The 11,037-nt window shown below is 35.6% G+C and overlaps 1 long non-coding RNA gene across 1 annotated transcript in view; it reads right to left on the bottom strand.

The window, feature by feature from the left end:
* LOC111740784 overlaps positions 1 to 11,034 on the bottom strand; it is a 13,862-nt gene extending 2,828 nt beyond the window's left edge. Inside the window, exon 1 of the long non-coding RNA XR_002780747.1 lies at positions 10,792 to 11,034. This is a non-coding gene — a long non-coding RNA (uncharacterized LOC111740784). The remainder of the gene's footprint in view (positions 1 to 10,791) is intronic.
* Positions 11,035 to 11,037: the final 3 nt, after the last annotated feature.

The following is an 11,037-nucleotide window of genomic DNA, read 5'->3' as shown; positions in this document are numbered from 1 at the left end:
ATACAGAAAACTTACTTTAAATAATGCAAAAAGAAAGAAATATAAGAAAAATTATGCCAACATGTTCAACAATAAAGGGCACTTTTATTGTTTCATTATATAAAATTTAAGCAAAGTATACATATACTTAAAATGGAGCAGATACACAGTCCTAGAAATTCTTCAACAGAAGCAAAGCAAGGTTTGGTTTGGTTTGTTTTTCTATGTATTCATACGGACACTGCCTTCTTACGTATCTATCCAGAAGATGCAAAATTAAGTATTATAAAAGACCATCACATAGTTCTGCTAATATGTCAACAAAATCATTTCCTCTTCAGCCACATTTCATTTAATTTTTAGAAACCTTTTCCTGCTTTATATTAAAGTTCATTTCTAGTTCTATTTCTTAATACGTTTGGGTTGGGTTTATTTTAGAATGAATCTCCTCTTCCAATTTTGTGAAAAATTGATTACTCTAAGAAGATATTTATCTTGTGGCACCTAGAAACCCCTGGTAGTTGGCCACATATGCCAATGTCAGTTTGAGAGGCAAGGTATAGAATCCAGGAGAATGGATTTGCTAGAAGACAGTTCTTCAATGTCCATTAAGAGAGAACTAGTTGAGTAAATTGTAATGCGGCCATGTGACAGACTATCAGACAGCCATTAGAAGGGCTTATGAACAGCCAGCTTTTTAAATGAGGAAAATGCTTATTTTGTAATAAGAACTAAAAAGAGAATGCAAAGTTGACCCTGACTATAAAAGAAACAGGCAAAAGAAACAATAGTGGAAATTTGAAACATATGTCTATGAAAACATCCCAAAAGAAACAGATGAAAATGTTAACAGTAGTATTCTTTGGGCGGTATATCTTCAGGAGAGTTTTTCTTTGTACTTCAATTTTCTTGAACGTTTTCTCTTCATAATTTATGGCATCTAAAATGTTTAAAAATGAGCTGGGATCATCACAAAGATGGTGGGTCCAAGGGTCTCACTTATGAAAACCTGAACATCGCAAATCCTATTGAGGCTGTTCAGAGGACTCACACTACTGCCCCCATCCTTGCCTTTTTATTTTTAATGTGTTTTTGACAGTTGCAGTCAATATAAAAATACTACTGTAAACATAAAAATAAAGATAGATCCAAAATTAAAAGATGGATCCATTTTCTCAGTGATTTAACTCCTTAGCTATTTAAAATTTAATTCCTGAGTAATAACAAAAAATTCCTACTAGCATCGCAAGTAAATTAATTTAGTACAAAATGAAATTCTTGGTTGTTTGAAACAAGATTACAAGTCTTCCACCTAGAAATATGAAATTATTGTTCAAAGGAATATAATTCAAAAATCTCCTGAAAGCACATTTGTGTGTAAAAAGTCATTTCATTTTACGTCTTCCTTACATAATGCATGTATTACAATTTGAGTAGTTGCCAGGGTTTGTTTCATTTAAGTGCTCATTAATAGTGTTGTCATTCTGCTTCTGGCAAGCACAGTTTTACATAAACATAAATCATGCTGAAATTCCTAGATTGAAATAATTTGGATTCTGTCCTTGGGACATAATGTATTTACGTAGTATAAGACGTTGGAATGTCCCTCTGTAGGTGATACAGTTCTGGATTTAGATTGCAGACTCTGTTAAAACTAAAGGCCCTGGATCTCATCCACTTGTGATCACCATCAGGGAGGTCACAGGGCAGCTCTCAGCTGGGACCTGCAGCTGCTGCTCTCTGCAACAAGTGGAGGTTGATCTTCACATGCGTGCTCTATTTAAGGGGTGTAAATAGCTCTTACTATAGTGAGGTTGTAGATCAACCAGTTATTTAATTTTTTTGCAGCAGGAAAAATTGAGAATCAATTTTTCATATTCTCCATATCCTGTGCTCACTCTGAGGAGAAGATTCTTGGTATTTTCTTGCCTCGGGGATTTCTGCACAAGGAAAGCAGACATTTCCATGGAATAACTTTTATTTTATAAAAGTTCAAACTCTCCTAGATTCTGCTAGGTGATCCTAGAAGGAGAGGAGAAAGGGAAACTCTTTGAGGGCAACAAGAAAGAAGAGATAAATACCTCCTTGTCACTAAAAAAGGAGTGTCTGAGGGACAGAGGTTTCCTGAGATGAGTACTCTCAGCGCAGTGGCCAGAGAAAAGTGCTCAGAGAGGATGGCTGTGTGGTGAGGTGTACCTTGGGATATTGAATCCCAGGGACTGGGACCCCAACCTCTCAAAGATCCTTGACATCGCAGGTCACACAGAAGCTATGGAGTGGCCCAATCCAGAGTAAACTTTTCCAGTACAGAAAATGGGCATCTAGCAGATACTCGTGCAGACATTATCTTAGCAAATCATCAATGTAATTTTTAGTGGTTTCATGATCAGCTTTTTCATCATAGATTTTAAGATACTTTTTAAATTTCTGCAGCCAGACTTCTGAACATTCACACTCATCTTCAATGTTCAGTTCTTCATGGTATATTCTAGCTTATTTCATGACCAACAAACCAGTCAGTGGCATATCTTTACTTCTTTCCTGTTGAATTCAATCAATGCACAGTCAAGATCTTCATTTTTCGCCTAATGCGTTTAAAATTTTTTTCATTGGTTATCACTGTTACTGTAAAATTTCAACTACCTGTCTTTCTGCTTCTTCAAGTCATATATGGTGGTGGTTTCCATACCATATTCCTCAGTAAGATGTCTCAAAGACACACTATCATCAAGCTTCTGCAATAACTTCACTTTCTGAACTATTGATAAAGATAGATGCTTCCTTTTCTTCTCACTGTCACCCATAGGCATGTCTTTAACCCTTCTGGGCATTTTCACAGTGCAATTAATCCCCAAATCACAAAATGTCAGCAAATAGCAAAAGGTGCATGACCGATGGATATGAGTGCGGAGATGTAACCTAGGTTTCACATTTGTCCACAGCAGGTTTTGCTGCCAAGTAGTCCTAGTGCCAAACTTACAAAAACATTTCCAGGTTTCAGAGGTTTTTTTTGTCTTTTTGTTTTTATCTTATTTTTGAATTGTGCAAGAGATTGTGAACCTAAATTAAAAATATTATTTTAATGATGAAAAGACTGAGACTTAATTTAGTAACTTGTCCAGGGTTATGCAGCTCCCGCTTGTCTTTTCTGCTTCTATTCAGTCTCCTAAAATTTACTTTACTAGACAAAGAACTTTGGGTTGGGGGGAGTATTGTCTGACAAGATGATTTGAGTTGGAATATTTTGAGCAAAGGACCTGATACTCTTTTTAGTGGAGTTTCACTGACACAGTAATTGAGTCCTGTGCTGGATAATAGGAAGGTGCTTTGGCAAGACGAGGCTGGAGATGCTAAATTTATAGTCATTGAATATAGATGTTTCTTTTTGTACCAAATTATCTGTTTGGTACTTATCTGCCTAGTTATATTGCCCCACAATGAGCAATCAGAAAAAAATGAAAGAAAACAATTTATTTCAAACATGTCCCAAACACTCCCACAAATTTCCCCTAAATATCCACTCATTTGAAAGGTTTTTTGTTTTGTTTTGTTTTTTCAACTGTTCCACAAATTATACATTCCAGCTGTGGCTTAGAATTATTGTTAATCAAGTTCAGAATTAAAATATATTTTAGGCATCCTACTAAAATACTTCCTTCAACTTAGAAAGAATTCATCAGAATTTTGAATGACTTTTAAGCTTCGGTGGTTTGGGCCCTATTTTATGTGCTATTTTATGAGTTCTTTTTGGAGAGCCAGCTTTTCTTTCTCATTCTCATCATCCTTCATATTTGTTTAGATCTTCATCAAACGTCTCATATGAATTATTGTAAAAGACTTAAGCCTGTTGATTCAGTCCCAAGTCTCTCTCTCTTTTCCCATTAGGTACAAGAGCAGTTCTTTGGGTTGAAGGACTTACAAAAATGAGTAAAGCATAGTTCCCGTGATTCCGAAAGTATTTAAAATCTAGCAAATAAATATAAGCAATGTATAAAAATCTAATGAGGATTAGGAGAGGAAGAGACTATATTTCTTAGGTGGGGCTGGATCATTTTCACATTGTTTCTCTACATCGGACTCACCTGTTAGATTGTAACAATAATCACCATTTATTGGGTATTTTCTATACCTAAGAGAAGCTGGAATTTAAGAAGCATCAGACTCAGAAAGGCCAGTTGACCTTGCCCAGTGTCACAAACTTGTGAAGTGACAGAGCCTGGAATCCACCCATCTATTTGACTGTGTGGCCCTGCTTATTCCCTCCCAACCTTACTTCAACATACTCTTTCTTGTGCCTTGAGCAAACATTCCATATTCCTACCTCTCCCTTCATTATAGTCCATTCTACTACCTTATAAAAGAAAGGCAAACCTTCAACTTATCTGGAATCTTCTTTGTATATTGTCCCAAGGAATAAAAATATCCTGATTGACCAACAAAGGAACAATTCAAATAGTTGGTTTTAGGGAAGCCTCTTGAATCAAAGCACATAAAAACCCACTTAGTGCTCGTCTTTCTTATACATATTTCTATTAAGGACGAAGTGTTGATTTAGAACCAGAGTATTTTGGCCAGTGTTGGGATATTCTGCATTAAATTAGAATGGGTGGTGCGGGTGACCCTGCCTCTCCCCCTATTGGACTATCAAAGTATGCAAATGATCTTGCAAGAGCGTTCTATGATAGCAAAGACAGGTTAAAAAACCTTTTTTTTTTTTTTTTTAAAAAGCAATTCTTTCAGTTATTTAAAAAACACTCATTGTAGCACTTGTCATTAGCTGGAAAGAAAAGCACCTCCAATAGCCTAAACAGTAGTGGTAGCAATGTGAATTCTTTTTTAATGTAAGTGCAATAATTTTTAGGAATACCAACTTTTTAAAGAGATATTGGTTAATATCCACGGTTAAAAGTTTTGTAAGATTTCTCTCAGATTAGTTGTATATCATCCAACAGATAGTTAAAACCTGTTATATCAAGTCAGCTCATGTAATATTTATTCCAGTTACAGTCGATTCCTGCTTTACTTCTGAATTATTCAGTTTTACTATCTCCCAATAAGAAAACACGAATTTCCTAGCTGCGAGGCCAATTAGCTATTAGCTATGTGGCAGAGACTGGCTGTATGCTTATCAATGGGGTTTCCTCTTCCAGACTGTGTAAGAAAACCACATTTCCTATCTTCCCTTGCAGTTAGGTTAAGGCCACATGCCTGGGTTCCTACCAAAGGAATATGAACAGAAATATTAAACCCCTCTCCACCACTATTTGAGCTCTTTCGTTCCCTTCTACTAGGTCCATGGAAGTCAGTACGGCAGATAAATGAGAGGAACCGAGCCACTGTTCTGAAGGCAGCTGCCCAGTACAGTCACTCTACTTACACTGGAGCTATGAAACAGTGTGGAGTCATTTTTTACAGCAGCCAGTTTTAATTATCTTGATTAATATAAATAGTATATACCTTTATCTTTTATTAAACATGTAAAAAGTTTGGTTATGATATCTAATGCAATTAATGACTTTGTTTCTGAATTTTAAGCATGCTTTTAATTATATTTCAAAATTTAATATCAGAGTGCAAATCATGCATTAGGAAATGTGTACATTTCTTAAAGAATATCACAACTACTCTCATAGGTGTTGCTTCATACATAACTTTTACTTTTAGCTGGATACTACACTGCATTACTACAAAGTAAGTAATGAAAAATGTACCACGTTGTTTTAATTAACTAATGTAAAATTAATTACATTAGAACTATATAATTTTAAGCTTGACTGCTTTTAGAAATATTTTGTACAGCACAGATTCTACAACTTATTTCTCAGTGTTTCTGATACTATTCCTTAAAATAAACATTACCATATTAACTTGAACTAAAAAATAAAATCAAACTTTTTCTGACAGAAAATAAGCCTCATTTGACTGATTAGTTTGACACTAAAGACTGGCTTTGGCAATCGTATTTTATGGCAACATTTTCCCATACATTCAATTAACAAGAACTTTAAGATTTTGACATAAATATTTTTAAAACATCCAATAAAAGTTTTATTAAAAATATTGTATTAGCTCAGATATTGAAATTAATATTTCTAATTTTTACTGAGTATATTGGTTTAAATAAAGTGCCTCTGGGTGAAAGAGTAAGAGGTATAATTAATAGTGACTTAACAATCCTTGATAAAGACATTTTGGGTGTAGTTTCAGGGACCAAGACTCTAGTATCTGTGTAATGAAATCCTTTATAAGTTAAACGGTTTCTAACTTAGTGCTTTCAACAAAATTAAAGAAGACCTAATTAAATTATTAGCTGATAAATCTTTACAAATAATTTTGAATAATAAATCACTGTTATTTTTGGCATCTAATTTGAAAAAAGTTCAAAGAACTGGGAGACTCTGTTTTAATTAAATTCTTTCTATTCCTATATTATTTTTCTGTATAAGGTAACTTATGCTTACATCTATAACAATCAAAACCAGCAATAGAGTAGTAGTAGTACTCTGTTTCATTTTAGACATGAATTAATATTCTTCCATAAGTACCTGAATTAATGAAAAATAAATCCTCATTCATCTCAATAAGAGGTACATTTCTGAAAATGTAGATATTTAGTAATTATCAACTATATTTATTTTGTTTTAATTGTTATATTGTTCAAACTACTTGTATAATAATTATCATGATAACTACAGGAGTGTTTTTTAAGTCTTTGAGCACAAACACTTCTACATTAGGGTAAAAAACTTATATTAAGGTAAAATTTGGGGGAAATGGAATGAAAAGGAATTCAGGAGGTAAAAAGAAGTATTTTTTTATTGCTAAAGAACTTGTTCATGTATTTTAAAAAACTGTGTACTATGAGATCATACTATACTAATTAGTTTTTCCTGTGTATTTATTTTTTTAGAAATTGGTCATATTCTGTATATTCATAATCTGGCTCTGCCACTCACTAATGATGAGCATTGGGCAGGTCATTTATTTTTCAGGGCCTTCTCTTTTTTCTTCATATAAAATGAGAAAGTTTAACCAGATTGTTTATAGGCCCCCTTTTGTCTCTTATCTTCTATACTTCTGTGACTTAAGACCCAGACATATTTCTTTAGATGACTGAAAACAAAAAGTATCAAAAAATGCATTTCTTTTCTTTTTCCGTCTTTATTTTCCTTTTTCCTTCCTGCCTCTCATCCTTCTTTTCTCCAAATATTACTCACGCCCTGTTGGTACATAGAAAATATTTTATTTTTTGAGGGATTTACTGAAATCGGTCTTGTTATTAATTAATTAATTACAGTAATTCAAAGGTTTCCCTCAACCAAAAATAATCAAAGTATTCATGACATCTTGATTTTCCCCAGTAATTGAAATCTGAAAAGCATGCAATAAAGATGATATTTTCTAAAATAAAAGGATCATACTGGCATGATTCTACTTCTTTCTGAGAAAGCTAGAACCTTGAAATAGCTCATCAGAAATAAAACTCTTTGGAAAAGATATATTCATCAGAAAGTCTATAATTGGTGCTGAAGAATATGTATGTAAGGTTTATTAGCACTGCCTTGTGCTATTTTCAAAACAATGCAAGACATGATCTATAAAAATTGTCATTTTAGTAATGAAATGTTCTGGTTTTTTGTATTTGCTATGTTATGAGCAGTGAGAAAAGATCTTGAAATGTTAGTGCTGTGCTTTTCTTTCCTGCGCCACAATTCCATGTAGCAAGTGACTTGAGAAGTGAAGGGAGCAATTTCAGGTAGGGTGGGCGAAGATAGCCTCTTTGGGGAGGGTATGTTTAGGATGAACGTTGAATAATGAAAAGGACCTTGTTATGTAAGACATTTGGAAAGAACAGAAGCTCTCAGGCAAGTACCGGTTTAGCATGTTTTATAAAGATAGACAGTGATGCAATCTCTGCAGGCTCAGGAGTGGGGAGCCTCCTTCACTAAGGAGGTGATGGGGTCTTATAGCCTGATACACAGTAAGTGCTTAAAAGGAATGCTTCCTCTCTCTGACACATCAAAACAAAGTTTACTACAAATTTAAAGAGAAGTTGTTATAAAAAGCTCAGTCATCCACACCTCCAGTTCTGGTTCCCAGGAAAACCACTCTTACAATTTGTTTTTAGTTCTTTTGGCAGTTACTATTCATATCTTTGAATAACATACTTCTAATGTTATTTCTTCATGCATCAATTACAGATATTACCTATTTACTTCCTACAATGACAGATCAGCATTTAGCTCAAGAGAGTTATGGTGATTTTTCTTCCTCTGCTGGTTACCTTTTACCTATAAATAATAACCTTCTATGTTCTATTCCTTCATCTCTTGACTCCCACTTTGTAAGACTTAGATATTATAGACACAATCTTTCCTCTGCTTTTTCTTCCATGTCTCTGCTGGGCACAACCTCCTAGGCATTACAGAACAGAAGTTCAACTCTTTCGAGCATGTCATAGGCCTTTTATGATCTAGGGCCTACATTTTTCATCTGCCATTATCTGCTTTAGCTATACTAACAGCTAACAGTCATACTGCACAATGTACCTACAGTTTTGGGAAACTTTTATGTGCTCTTTGTTTTCTCATTGCCTCATATGTTTTCATCACCTAGAATGGCCTCTCTCTGCAATTCACTGGCAAATCCCATTCATTCATTTTAGCCTATGTGCCACTTTAAAAAATCTTTCCTGGCAGATGCCATTTACTAAATCAACAAATATTTATTGAGTGGCTATTACATGCAAGGCACTGTTCTAGGTGTCAAGGTTATAGTGGTCCAAGACAGACATTCATGAGCTTGCATTCTAGTCACTTAATAAGCAGACTTAATAAAAATAACCACCATCATGAAAAGTACTGTGCATTGGGACTATATTAAATAACTCACACATGCCATTTTAGTTTTCACAACTGTATGAGACTCAAAGAAGATAAAAGTCTTTCCTGAGGTCATTTCCTATAAGTGGTTGAGCTTTTCTCAAACTTAAATCTGACTTCGGAGTTGCTACTCTTAAATTATACTCACTTACTCTGCTCTTATCACTCCTTGTACAGTTCTATCGTAGCATTTGTCATATTGTTTGGAAATTGTGCACAGGTCCTCATATAAACCACAAAAAAATAAAATAAAAAAATTGACTATTTTTTCAATTTTCTCAGGACAGTATAGTACCAATTTTCTCAGGACAGTATAGTACCATTCTAGATGCACAGGAGAGAAATTAATACATTTCATGCAAGGGGTACCTTAAGGAATTAGGGATTAATTCTCTCTGGGAATCCCAGATTGAGAAACGCTGCTTTGGACTAAAGGCTTCTTAAGGGTGGAGACATCTGCCACATTGTAGGTGCTTGATAAATACTTGTTAAACCTGTTATTCAAACTTTTGTAATCAATAAGTACTCAGTTTTTGGACTGAGAAACCAACTTCATTAGTCCTGCCTTTGGAGGTGGCTTTGCAGCAGGAGCTAAGTACTCAGTCTTATTTTAATAGAATTCCAGGGGTGTTGGGTCCACACTTTGAGAGGCAGTAAACTGCAGTGGTTAACTGCACAGACTCTGCAGCCAGACTACTCAGATTCCAATTCCAATTCTACTGTTTACTTTTTATACAAATTTAAGATGTTATTATTTAATACATGTCTGATACTTTTAGAAGTATTTTACAAATATTACCTGATTTAAACTTTTAACACTTTTATGTAGTAGATACTACTACTCCTGAATAGCTCCATGCCTCAGTTTCCTCCTTTGTTAAATAGCGATGATGACAAGATATTCTATAGGGTTACTGCTAGGATTAAATATATTTTAAAAAATATTTCCTCCTTTCTTCCTTTTTTACATTTACTTTCTTTGTTCATTTTTACTCCTGGCCCTGCATCCTCTTCTATACTGCAAACTGGTTCACCTCCAATGATTATTTTGTGGGTAAAGACGATCTGAATGAGATAGTGGGAAGGTAGTGAGGGAAAGGGTAAGTCATGGTAGATATAACTACAGAATAAGGAAAAGAAGACAGTAAGCTCATCAAACTAGGTATTCCAAAAATGCTACTAACCAAGTGAAGTGGTTGAAAATAAGGCCACAAGTAAGAAGTTTGGTCTTGAAGTCAATCAGCTGAGTTTAAATCTCAGCCGCATGATGAATACCCATACGCCTTTGAGTAAATTACTAAACCATATGAACTCGGTTTCCTCCGAATCTATAAAATGGGGAACAGTACCTACTTCAGAGGGCTGCTCTCAAAATCAGTTAAGAGAATCCATTTTATAAACTTAGCACCATGACTGGCACAAGTAAATGCTCAATTAATGTTAGCGGGTTTTTTTTTTTTTTTAAATCTCACAGTATAGGGTGAGATGGCCTTAGTAAATGCTTGTCATATGAATGTAATAGCACCACACCCAAAAGAAGAGGATCATTTTAAAAGAAGCAGGGAAAGATGTCCTGGCACTTAATTTTGAACACTGCAAAGACCTTGCCTTTGTGTGGAATTTAGATTGTCACAGTACTGTGCCTCGCAGCAGTAGCTGCTTTATATTTTCAGAAAGAAAAGAAAAGAGGAAAGAAAATGCTTATAAAAATCTATTCTGGGAAAAATTTATTTCGTCCATTATGGTCCCTGTGGAAGACAGTAGGGTCATGCAGTGAGGGAAGTGACCCTCGGAGTGCAGGCGGCACTTGTTCTAAGCGACTCTCCAGATGCTGGTCCACTGGGACAGGGCCGAGCAATGACTAGCCCCGCTATTCCTCGATCCGTCTTTAGGCGAGTCGCGGGGCTAAGTGTGGTGGCAACGGCCTCACCTTGGGGCTTCTGACAAGTCTTTACTGTCTCCGGGATCGTATCCGAGATCTGGGTCTCCGCCAACAGAGGGTGGTACACATCGCGGCCGCGAGGGGGCGCCGTACCCGGCACCAGGCGCCCAGAGGCGCGAGAAGCTCTTCACCTTTGCACGCCAGACGCCCACTAGCACCTCTGCTCTCTTGTCACCCAGCGTTCCAAGATCCGCCCTCAGATTTGAAAGCTGCTTTCGCCAGCGGGTGAGAAAC

The sequence above is a fragment of the Pteropus vampyrus genome, unplaced genomic scaffold (assembly GCF_000151845.1).
Source record: "Pteropus vampyrus isolate Shadow unplaced genomic scaffold, Pvam_2.0 Scaffold68, whole genome shotgun sequence".
Taxonomy (NCBI): domain Eukaryota; kingdom Metazoa; phylum Chordata; class Mammalia; order Chiroptera; family Pteropodidae; genus Pteropus; species Pteropus vampyrus.
The sequence above is the reverse complement of the archived record's forward strand: the minus strand, read 5'-3'. Positions and strand labels throughout refer to the sequence as shown.